This window comes from Talpa occidentalis, unplaced genomic scaffold (assembly GCF_014898055.3).
Source record: "Talpa occidentalis isolate TD23 unplaced genomic scaffold, MPIMG_talOcc4v2.1 talOcc4.2, whole genome shotgun sequence".
Lineage (NCBI taxonomy): Eukaryota > Metazoa > Chordata > Mammalia > Eulipotyphla > Talpidae > Talpa > Talpa occidentalis.
This window is the reverse complement of record NW_023602073.1, coordinates 81,557,276-81,569,903: the sequence shown is the minus strand read 5'-3', so window position 1 is coordinate 81,569,903 and position 12,628 is coordinate 81,557,276. Positions and strand designations below refer to the sequence as shown.

At 32.9% G+C, this 12,628-nt stretch overlaps 1 protein-coding gene across 2 annotated transcripts in view; it reads right to left on the bottom strand.

Moving 5' to 3' along the window:
- ADGRB3 (adhesion G protein-coupled receptor B3) overlaps window positions 1–12,628 on the bottom strand; it is a 685,437-nt gene that overhangs the window by 424,425 nt on the left and 248,384 nt on the right. The window lies entirely within an intron of this gene.

Here is a 12,628-nt window from a genome sequence, read left to right as displayed (position 1 = left end):
TCAGGCTTTTTAAGTCAGCTTAATTAACAGAAAATAGTGCGCTCTTTTCTGATAATGTTTGAATCAATACATCAGAAAAAAATACAACCACAGTGTTAACTGTTGCTTTTCACAAATAGATCCTGACTGTATAACAGCTGCTATTTTGCTGAAGAGAAGTCACCCTCCTCCCACCAAGTCTTTCAGCACTTGTCTTGAGGAATGAGTAATCCTGTAACCTAGCTTCCCTAAGATAAACATTCACTTAATGAACTATTTTTCCATAGATGAGTTTGCCCTTGGTGTTCTCAAAAGCTCAGAAAATGGTTGCTGAAGTAATTCACATTATCTCCTGCCCTGTTCCCACATAACTCCTCATTCCTTTTCTCACCACCTGTGAAAGAGTGAGTTTTTTTTTTTTTTTTCAATTTAAAGTTTTGGAAAAAGAGATAGACTCCAGGTTTCTGTTAATGAATTACTTTGTAATATACTTCCTAGGAAAGGTGACAATTCTGAGCCTAACTCAGAAACAAATGAAGAGGGGAGAGAAAAAAACAAGCTTATATAAAAGAATAGATTCTGTGTAATACTTTATTAAAAATTCATGGGCTTAGAATTCTGCAAAAGTTTTATGCTGTTTGCTCTGTTCCTGTAACATCATTTTGGAAGGTGTGAGATTTATGGAAGAGTTGTTGGCCTGAAGGGAGTTAGTAAAGGAGGAAATTCCTGAAGGGTAGGACATTGTGAATTTCCTGTTTCCTCAAGAAAACTCTTGGGCCCTTAAGACCAGGTCTTTCATACATGGCAAAGATGAAAGGGTAAAGCAGGTTCCAGTGATAGCACTAATTGCAAGAACTAATAATGTCAAATTTTGTGAATGGATAATTTTACCAATTTACTGTTTTGCCTTCCCTTTCAATCTTTAAAAAATCTTCTGCTAAAATATTGCAACGTAGTTCAATTAAACAGTATATTTTATAAGCACTAATTCTACCAACTCTTGTCTTTTATGTAACGAGAAAAGACTAGCACATATTTTTGTCCATCATGGTAAATCCCTGTGTAAATATTAAAATATGCACCTGACAGATTTATTTGTCAGAAATCCTTTCCAGATATTCTGTGCAAGAGAACATCTCATGAGAAATTTGAGAACTCTGGAGAGAACTCTAAATATATATTTGTCTTTGTCAGTTCAGATAAAATCCAAGGCAGGAAATGGAAATGTTCATAAGAAGTCACTTGGTTTAATCTTGTAAAACCCATTACTGTTATCCATTACTGCCAACATCCTTTCATGGCACTCATTTATGTATAACTATGTGCTGCTTAAACACTGCTTCATTACGCTAATCAGAAGTATCTAATCACATATCATTTAATGATTTTAGAAAGTGACTTCTTAGAAAGTTGATTATCTACACTTTTATGCACTGTACAGTATTTTAAAATACTTTATATAATGGTATTTTTCTGGATCTGAAATAGTAGAAGAAATTTAATAGGAATGTTTTAACCTCTGACTTCTTGAATTTATTATTCAAATTATATATGTCTTGTGTGTTGTATGTGTATCTATCAGATTATTTAAGCCAGACTATATGTTTACAAAAATAATTTGGGGGATGTGATGTTCACTAGGTTAGTTCTGGCACAAGGAGAACAAAGGACACCAAACAGTATTTCATGGCTACACCTACTTAATAACTTAGTAACTTTATTACCTGTCCTAGTTGAAGACAATTCTTCAATCCAGTGGAAGCATGATAAGAACCTGGAATCTGTATTTTAAGGAAAAGTTTTACTTGTAAAGGGACTATGATCCTGAAATTTAGGCACGTAAGTATGTCAGTGGATGCTACCAAGGTGATTCAAAGCAGCATATTCAATTTTTAATGATTTCTGAAGTTCACACATAAGTACTTATTTTATAAAATAGACATTAATTTTTGAGTGAGCTATATCATATTTTAGCATGTGATTTAAAATTGTCTAATGTATATATGATAAAAATTAAATTTTAAAATTCATCACTTCTACTTATCTTCAATAATCAATGTTACAAGAGCATTAGTGTTAATTCCTGACCTTGAGATAAGACACTCTTAAGTAATCCATGAATTTGATTACATATTTTATATAACCAAAAGTTTAAAATGAAATTTTGAATCATTGCTATTAATACAATTTATCTGAAAAATTACTTCTAAAAAGTGAGAATAGGAGACCTAGATATAGCATTTATTGTATGAAGAAAATATGCTAACTACTTTTCTAAGATGGAAAAACAACACTATGGTGGTATTTTTTTAATGTTCCACTCAACAACAAAAAAAAAATCTGAATTTACTACTGAAATGTGTAAACTGTAATCTCACCTAGTGACTTACTTTTACCAAGGTTTATGTGCCAAATGTTTGAAAATTAAAATCTTCTTTGTCTTAGGGTCATTATCAATGGCAAGCTTTAACAATAAATGTTATGATTTTCTCCAAATCTCAAAGGAACAATTTTAAGATATTTGTCTTTTCTTTCAAGATGCTTTAATTGTCTTCATTTATAATAAAAATTATGGCCAATTGGATCATTTAAACTTGGAATAAAATAAACTATTATTTCTGCTGTTACCCTTATGTGGTGAATATAAGTTGAAGTAAACCTTCAGTATGTCTTCTGAATAAAGTAAATTCTTCATGGGTTGTTGATTCATATTCAAATAAAACTGAGTTGGCAAAGATAATATACTACATTAGTTACACGAGAAAAATAGCATAACTAAATAAAAAGATGATCTGCTTTGGTGAAAGCAATGAAAAGCAAGTTATGAAATCAAATGAAGTAATATGCAGCATAATTTTGTGTATGTACATATGGTACATGGCTTATGAAAATACAGGGTTATTTCCTATATTTTTATGTTGATGATATCAATGAGGTGCTTGATAAATAACTGTGTTCATGTATAAAACTCAAAGGATCAGATATGGCTTACATGTTTAGGCACAATCTCTCACTCTTCAATTGTGCTTTTTAATAAAAATCAGTAGTCTCTAGAAACGAGGTACAACCAAAATTACTTGAAATAAAGGTTTTGAAAATCTATTGCCTTAAGTATAGTTTTATGTTTTTCTTCCACAATCTGGGAATACATAAGTAGATCATTAAGAAATAAATAGACTTCAAAATTGTCTTGATAGTCAATTGTCAGTTCTGAAAATCTTTCATAGGACATCAAGGGTTCAAACAAGGTGAAATTGAAGTCATCAAAATCTTACATACACACACACTCACACACACACCCATATCTATTTGCTATTTTTCCATGTGTTTATTTTTCAATATATAGGCAGGCAGGACATCAGATTAGTAAATAACAGCTATTACTTCAATCTCAGATGCTTGCAGTGTAAATACTGATTTCACATTGTTTCCTAACTTTCCTTTGCATTTTTACAGAAGCTATCCTGGCCTAGGCCATTACTGTTTCTCAACAAACTCTCAAAGTATGTCCTACTTACAATATATAGGCAAACTGTACTAAGTTGTCATGAAAATGGTCAAGCCACTGCATCCTTTATTTCATTGTCCTCCAATTAAAAAGCCAACTCTTCTAACCAGGCCTTCAATCAAGCTTAACTCCAGTGACACCAGCTCCATGAACCACCTCCTAAAGAGCCAATCATAATTGACCCTGACTTCCGTGACTTCTATTTTGTTTTTTGTCGATAATAAGCTTTCACTTTACTTGTTATGTTAAGTGTCCTAACAGAGTATAAGCTTCTATGGGAACTATGGTTAATGAGTCTAATTTTAATTTTTATTAATTTTCAGTCATTTACATATCTATTAAATTTTTATGGTGTGACTTTTCCATACATTTCTATATGCACAGGGTTAATTCACCCTCTACCAATACCTCCATACCAATGAATTATGCCTTTCCTTACCCTATCTTCTCGTTCTTTCCCCCTATTTTCTTTGGTAACCAGGATATTATTTCACAGAGTATAAGAATTATTTTTGCTCTGTCAGTATGTGTTCTTTGGTTATTTATATTCCACAAATAAATGAAACCATCTGGTATCAGTCTTCTGACTTATTTCATTTATCATAATCACCTCAAGATCCATCCATTTTGTCCAAAAAAAAAAGAAATGACCTACTACTTTCCAGGTAGCTGGGGTTAAGAATTTTTTTTAAGGGCCTCCCCAGTGGCGCAGTGGTTGAGCGCTGGGTTGCGAAGCTGCCCACGGCCTCTGCAGCGCCGGTTCGATCCCCGGCTGCTCCCCGGCCACCAGAGGAGGGTCCCACATGGTGCGCAGACCTCTCCTGCCGCCCGCTGCTCCCCTCAGCAGTGTACTTCAGTCCTTCTGCCTGCTCTGCTCCCCGCTCTGGCTCTGGTGAATTCTCTCACCCTCCTGCGCTTCTGACTGTACCCAGTGCATGTATAAACAAAACAAACAAACAAATAAATAAATAAAACATGCCTCTATAAAAAAATTTAAAAAAAAAAGATTTTTTTTTAATTTTTTTATTTTATGCATTTTTTATACACACACACCAGAGTTCATGTTAAAAAATTGTTTCCCCATGCAAAGCAACTCTTGCACAATAGTGTGGTAATGAGACTTGTCAATCACCTATGAAAAAACAGTATTGAGATTACTCAAACTATTAAAAATAGAATTACCATATGACCAAGCAATTCTATTCCTAGCTATCTACCTGAAGAATACAAAATATACGCATTCCTATGTTCATTGTGGCCCCATTTACATTATCCAAGTCTGAAAACAACATAAATACCCCAAAACAGATGAGTAGATTAGAAAGATGTGGTATATAGCCACAATGGAATACTACTCAGCTATGAAATGGGTGTATTCTTGCCATTAGCAGCCACACAAACTGAAATGGAGGGGATAATGCTAAGCCAAAAAGTCAGAAGGAGAAAGGCAAGTATCAGGTATTTTCACTTATATGTAAAATATAGAACAAAACACAGACCAAGCCAAACCAATAGCAAATCCTACAAATCTGATTATGGAATTGAAACTATAAAATGGAGAGGGGAGAGGGAGAAACAAAGAGTAGAGGGAGCACAATGGATTATTTTGGAGGACTGAGGGTATCCTCAGTGGTAGGAGTGGTGCAGGGGACATACAGTTGAGAAGTTGTGATTTCATGCCTTTGAAAAACATACAGTGTTTTAAACCAATTACATATCACTTAAAAAAATGTTTCTCCAAAATGCAAGTTTCTAGATATATAGAATAATTTCTTTTTACTTGTTTGATGAATAAATGGTTCAATAAGAAAAAAAATAAAATTCATAGTGAAGTATCTGAAAGTTGTGTACGATTATGATGGCCAACACTCCTGCAAGATTTAGTATCCATAATATATTCAGGTTGTTATTAAAATAATTAGAATATTACTTCATTTAGAAATTAAATCTCACTGTCCTAAAAGAAAGCTGAATTTTTGTCAATAAACATTAATTAATTATTACAGTGCTAGCTACCAAAGTGACAAAGATAAAGAAGAAATAGCCTCTGCTATTATAAAGATCCTAACTCATGGAAATCTATAAGAGGCTTGATATTTGAAATTTGCAAAAAACTCATTTTAATAAAAATGTTTAATAACACTCAACACTCACTTTTTATATAAATTTGCCAAATAATAGATTACCTTTAACTAAAATGACTTGCTAATATGTTTTCAAAGAGAAAAATACACCTGCTAAGCCATACAACTGGACATCTGAAGTGAAATTTCACTTAGCATGGCATAAAAAGCAAGAATATTAAATGCATAACTTGTTAGCAGATGAAAGATTCCATCATCTGGCTAGTTTATTTTGGTGTAGACAAAGTATATTAAGAATCAACCAGGTGTTTACTGAAATAAGATGTTTATATTTATTTATTTATTTTTTTTTATAGAGGCATGTTATTTATTTATTTATTTGTTTGTTTGTTTTGTTTATACATGCACTGGGTACAGTCAGAAGCGCGGGAGGGTGAGAGAATTCACCAGAGCCAGAGCGGGGAGCAGAGCAGGCAGAAGGATCGAAGTACACTGCTGAGGGGAGCAGCGGGCGGCAGGAGAGGTCTGCGCACCATGTGGGACCCTCCTCTGGTGGCCGGGGAGCAGCCGGGGATCGAACTGGCGCTGCAGAGGCCGGGCAGCTTCGCAACCCAGTACTCAACCGCTGCGCCACAGGGGAGGCCCAAGATGTTTATATTTAATGTCTTCTAGTTTCAAGTTTAATCAAAAGCATAAACTACTGAATATTTTCATTCATTTTTACATGTATTGGAAATAGAGTTTATACAAATTACTTTTCACATAAACTGTACATAATTTGACTGGGAGGTATTTAGATAATGAAGAGTAACTCATATGACTAGTCATTAAGATATCATCTGTTTCTGAGATTTTTTAAAAAATATTTTTGAAATATTATCAGACTTACAAATTACATTTTCTCACTCAAGAAATATTTTTTGAGTGTTTTTCTAGGCAAGTACTTTACGAAAAGGTAGTGCTGATAGGGGAAAAGACTAGAGGTTGAATTAGCAAAGGCATTTCTATAACTGACAGGGATTAATTACTCAAAACATGGAAAATTAGAATAGATATCATTCACTGAAATTCTGAAGGACATTGGTTAAAAAATATTTCCCATAGCTGATTGTAAATATATTGATCTAATTTTCCCAGTGAATCAAGCAGGGATAAATTAAGCTAATAGAAGACAACTTGGAAGAACTCAAGAATAACAGTTACATCCCATTTAAGAAGTGTCAGGAAATATTCAAAAAAATAAATTTTGAGAAAATTAAAAATTAATATTAAAAATATTTAAAATAATATGTTAAATATGTTAGAAACCTGATATATCCACCATTAAATTTTAAGATATTGATTTTTTTTCATCAAGTTATTTCTGGTTCCATTGTATAGTTAGATACTTGCCTATAGGGACCAAAAGGCTGTTTCTTACCATAACAAAACAGAATTTTATTGCTCAAAATAGTCCCATAGCAATTATTTTATTAGATATTCGACCATGACTCTATTAAGAATATGTATAATTTTATGCCACCTCTAAAAATGGATAAAACTCAGAATAATCAAAGGGCATACTGCTAGTATGATTATAGAAAAATTCAATATAATACTGGAAGCCAAATAGCAAAAAACATAAATAGCCAAAGCAATCCTGAGGAAAAAGAACAAAGTCGGAATCATTACACTATCTAATTTCAAAATACACTACAAAACCATTGTAATAAAAATAATATGGTACTGGCATAAAAGTAGGCACATAGACCTGCTGCTTGCCTGCTGCTCCCCTCAGCTGTGTGTTTCAGTAGATCTGCCTATTCTGTACCCCACTCTGTCTCTGGTGAATACTCTTACCCCCTGTACCTCTAGCCTATACTCCAGATCTTGTATGCATGTATAAATAAAAATAAATCTTTAAAAAAAAAGTGAGTGGAGGTTGGGAGTATAAGATTGAAGTTGTTTAATGGCACAAACTTGAAACAAGTAGTAACTAGAGAAGTCTGAATTAACTCCTGAAATATGTGATTAATATTTGTCAAGGAGCCAGTAACATCCAAAGCAAATGATTCCAGGAAAACTGGAGAAACACATAAAGAACTATGGGAATTGGACCTTTATCTCAGGTCAACATTAACAAAAGTTAACTTGAAATGGATAAAATAGATAAAAGATTTAAATATAAGGTCCCTTTTACCATAAAATCCCTATAGGGCAATGTAGGGAAGAAGCTTAATAGTCTTGGAGGGTTTTTTTTTTTTTTTGAGGGGGAGAGTATATGACACCAAAAGCCCAAACAACAAAAGCAAAACTAAATGAGTAAGACTATATCAAACTAAAAGCTTCTACACAGCAAAATAAACCATTAACAAAAATGAAATGGCAATCTACAGAACGGGAGAAAATTTTTGCAATGGAATCAAATCCACAATGAGATCTTACTCATACTTATTAGAATTGTTGTCATCAAGAAGATAAGAGATGTCAGATGCTAATGAGCATGTGGTAAATAGGAAACCATTATATATTGTTAGTAGGAATGCAAATTGGTTCAACCACTAAGGAAAACAATAAGAAAGTTTCTCAAATAATTAAAAATAGACCTACCATACCAGGCAGCAAGTCTGCTGTTAGGTATAGACATAGAATAAATAAAAACAAGATTTTGAGGTGATCTATCCATTTCCATGTTTATTGTAGCATTATTCACAATAGCTAAGATATGGGCACAAACTAAATGCCTATAAATGGAAGAATGCATAAAAATGTGAGATAGATAAATTAATATTATTCAGCCATGACAAAGGAGGATATTCTGCCATTCTTGACTTGGATGGACCTCAAGCACATTATTCTAAGTGAGAGATAGGTCGACAGAATAAGACAAATAATATGATACCTCTTAGAGCTAGAATCTAAATAGTCAAGCTCTACCATGATTTAAAAAGAAACATAAAGAAATTTGGCAATTACAAGCAGAGAAGCATTTTTTAAAATTATTGTTCTCATGTTAAGAGCAGTAATTCCAACCAAAATAGCTAGTATTCCCCTGTTTTTCCATGTCCGCTATGACTAAAGTCAGTTGTTTTACAGTTGCCTTTCTTTCTAATATTTAAAAAAATATTATTTGATGTTTGGAGGTCAGTGGGTATAAGGACATGTTATGATCACTGTTTCCTTAGTTATGTAAAGCTTTGAGGATACATTACTGCATTCCTTCCGTTTCTTCTTAGCTGCTACACTACCAGCAGGATGGCAAATAAAATAAGTGAGATATTTAATAAAAATACAAAGAAGTCAAACTCAAAAAAGAGTAAAATGGTGTTAATAGTGAGTCTAGAGCCTCCCTGGTGGCACAGGGGTTAAAGTTAGCTTATCAAGCTATCACCAGCCACTGCAGCATGAGTTCTATCTCCAGCAGGCCAGGAAGCTAACCCACATGGCACGGCAGACCTCTCCCATCTTGCCCGCTGCTCAGCTGTGGATTTCAGTAGATCCGCCTATGGATTTCAGTAGATCCACCTGTTCTGTTCCCCACTCTGTCTCTGGTGAATACTCTTACCCCCTGTACCTCTAGCCTATACTCCAGATCTTGTATGCATGAATAAATAAAAATAAATCTTTAAAAAAAAAAGTGAGTGGAGGTTGGGGGTATAAGATTGAAGTTGTTTAATGGTACAATCTTGCAACAAGTAGTAAAGATGCCATAGAGATCTATTAGACAGTATATTGACTATAGACTATCATAATATGATATGATAGAGGCACTAGGCATTGCTACAACAATAATTTTACAATATATAAATGCAAAAATCTGACCTTCTCTACATCTTAAATTTACTCAAATTGTCAAATAAGTTCAATAAAATGTTCAGGGCTTTCAATTCAGTATTTCAGGAGCAATTATTAAATATAGTGCATATACTCTAAGACAATGATACTTTATTTTAATTTATCTTTATTGCAGATAGAAACTTTGAAATAGTTACATATAATGATGACCTTTTTTAATATCTCCTCAAACATGTATTTTGAAGAGTAAGTATATAGTAAGATATCTAGAATGACTCAAAAAAATTGGGGGTGTAAATACTTAAATCATCAGTTTTATACTTATTCTGTCTTCCTTCTGGGAAATGTTAGTAAATTGGATGCGCTGTTCCATGAAAAAAGTCATCAATGTGTGTAATCATGTGGGAATTATTTGTTAATATTTCTTATACACTACCCAATTGCATTTTATGACCTCGTCTCCTTTTGAAACAACTATTAAATTCTTATAAACTATCAGTAATGGTTTGCTTGAAGAATATTTTATTTGTTGATGATGAGGAAAATAAATGTGGAAGCACATAATGATAACTGCAACTGAACTTCCAATGGTAAATTAGCAGTTCAATGTCTTTGCTTGTTGACTAGTATCAGAACTTAATTTAGCACATTATGACATCCATGGCAAAATAACATGTTTGACTGTAAGCTCAGGCACCTTTTGCAGAAAGCTAAAACTCACACAATAAGAGCTGAATAATCTTATGGCTGAAGTGGTTCAATAAGATCTCAGGGATTTTGAAATACAGGAAAGTAAATTAAATTATTCCTGGATGAGGTAGAACAGGTTTTGGTTGCTTTCCTGAAAAGTATTCTGACCTGTGTGCAGAGCAGACTTCATAGGGATTTTCAAGTTGAAGGGAATGCTGCTCTGGGAATGACAACACACTTGTGTTTCAGGCTTTCCTGGAAAAACAAAAATGATGCCTCACCAAGTCATGGAAAATCAAGCTCTCTTGAAGGAAAATGATAAACTTCAAGAGTTGCCTAAGAAATTAAAGTGTGGTTTAAGGATATGGAGATCTGACACAGCATGATTTCAGGGCTGGGAGAGCTTTAAGATGCTAATTAGTAATGGAATATAAAGTATGAAGAGGAGTAACAAGAGATGTTGCTAAAGAGATTGGGGAAGAGGGAAGCAAGGCCAAAGAAAGTCTTTCTTTAGCCTCACTAAGAGCCCTGGAATGTATCTCTACCTAATAAAAAGTGAAAACTTTGAAGGATTTAAGAGGCAATGAGTGAAGAATAATGGTTTGATTTGAATTTTAAATTGGTTACTTCAATTGAAGACAAGAATAGACTGTAAGGGAAAAAAATCAGGAAGTATAAACTGTTAGAAGGCTATTGCACTATCCACATAAGACTATGCATAATTGTGTGGAGGGTGGGGTTTGATGGACAGTTCACTGGCAGTTCCTCCCCTTGGGTAAGCAGTTGGATGGGAGTTGATCCATTAGATAAAGAAAGATATTAAAGTAATGTAAACTGGGATAGATGAAATAAAGCCATCATTATTTGCAGATGAAATGATAATATACATAGAGATTCCATTGGAAAATCTATTAAAAATTAATCAGTTTAGCAATGTGCCAGGATATAAAATCAACACACATAAATCAGTTGCCTTCCTCTACACAAATGATCTAAAAGAGGAAGAAATTAAGAAAGTGATCTCATTCAATATAATAAAAAATATGTAGGAGTAAACCTAACAAAGGAAGTAAAATACCTATACAAAGAAAAGTATTAGACACTGTTGAAAAATTAGAAGACACAAATAAATGGAAAAATATTCCCTGCTCATGGATTGGAAGAATCAACATTGTCAAAATGGCCTCCTACCCAAAGAAATAGACAAATTTACAGAATCCCACTAAAAATATCAATGGCATATTTCTAAAAACTGGATTAAACACTACTGAAATTTCTATGTGGAATCACAAAAGACTCAGATAGTAAAATCAATCCTAACAAGAGAGAAAAAATAGGTTGGTATTTTTAAATAAATGTTGCATTTGTGTATATGAGTGTGTGTGTATATACATGTGTACTATTATGTATGTATATATGTATGTATTCTATGTATTACAGCATTTATTGTATATAGAATATGCGTGTATTTTCATATAGTAATGAGAACTATTTTCAGCATTTTTCTACAACTTATGTCATACATACTATATATACATACAAATTACGTTAGGTATTTATTTAGAATTTTTAAGACATGATTCCTCTATGATATTTAAATTAAGGCTAATAGCATTATGGCACTTTTCAACTTGCCAAAGCTCTTTCTCATTTATTTCTATGTGAATATACAGTGGGTGATCCATGAAATGACTTATTTTTTCACAAGACACTGGTATCTGGATAATCCGGTCATATCTTTATCACACTCAAATTATATTCAATTGATTTGCATAGTTTCAAGTTTTATTCTTTGTAGTTGGAGGTAAGAGATGATTCCTTGTCTTTTATTATTTTAAGTTACTTATTATATCTATACAGAAATGCTATTTACAGTGAATCTAGAAATGTCAAAGAAAATACTTCTCATGTTTCATTGTTTATTACTGCTGTAGTCCTTGTTTATTACAGAATATTTTAGCTTGAAATAGATCATATTAATGAAAAGAAATATTAAAAATGATTTTCTTAAAGAAAATAATTTATGAAGATATACATGTAATGTTTTTAATAATTTCTAAAAATAACTATCACAAATACCCTCTTAATATTTTAGCTTATTTTTAGAGACAAATGAATACCAATGAAAACTATTTTCAGCATTTTTCTAATATATAAACTACCCTTATGAATAATTCATATATATTCAAACATTCAAACTTGTTTCCACAAGTTATCATCATCAGTATTGAAATTCAAGTGGCATTCTATAAAGAGAAATAAGTGATTAGCTTTTTCAAAGTAGTGCTTTATACAACTAAAAACAATTAAGATGATTTTATTTATGATGTAAGTTAAAGATCATACGGAGAGATGGAGAAACACATGCACAGTAGGTGACACAGCTCCCATCTCAGAGCATCATGTGTTGACTGTCCTCTTCCTACAAAAGGGTATTTTCAGGATATGACCTCTAAGTTCCAAAATTTTGTTATTTGCTGAGGTCAGGAGTTGGCTCATGAAGACATGGGCTCCCTATCAATTGACAGAGAAGTCTAGACAAACTGACCCAGCTTGATTAATGGGTGTGTACACATGTGCATGTTTGTGCATA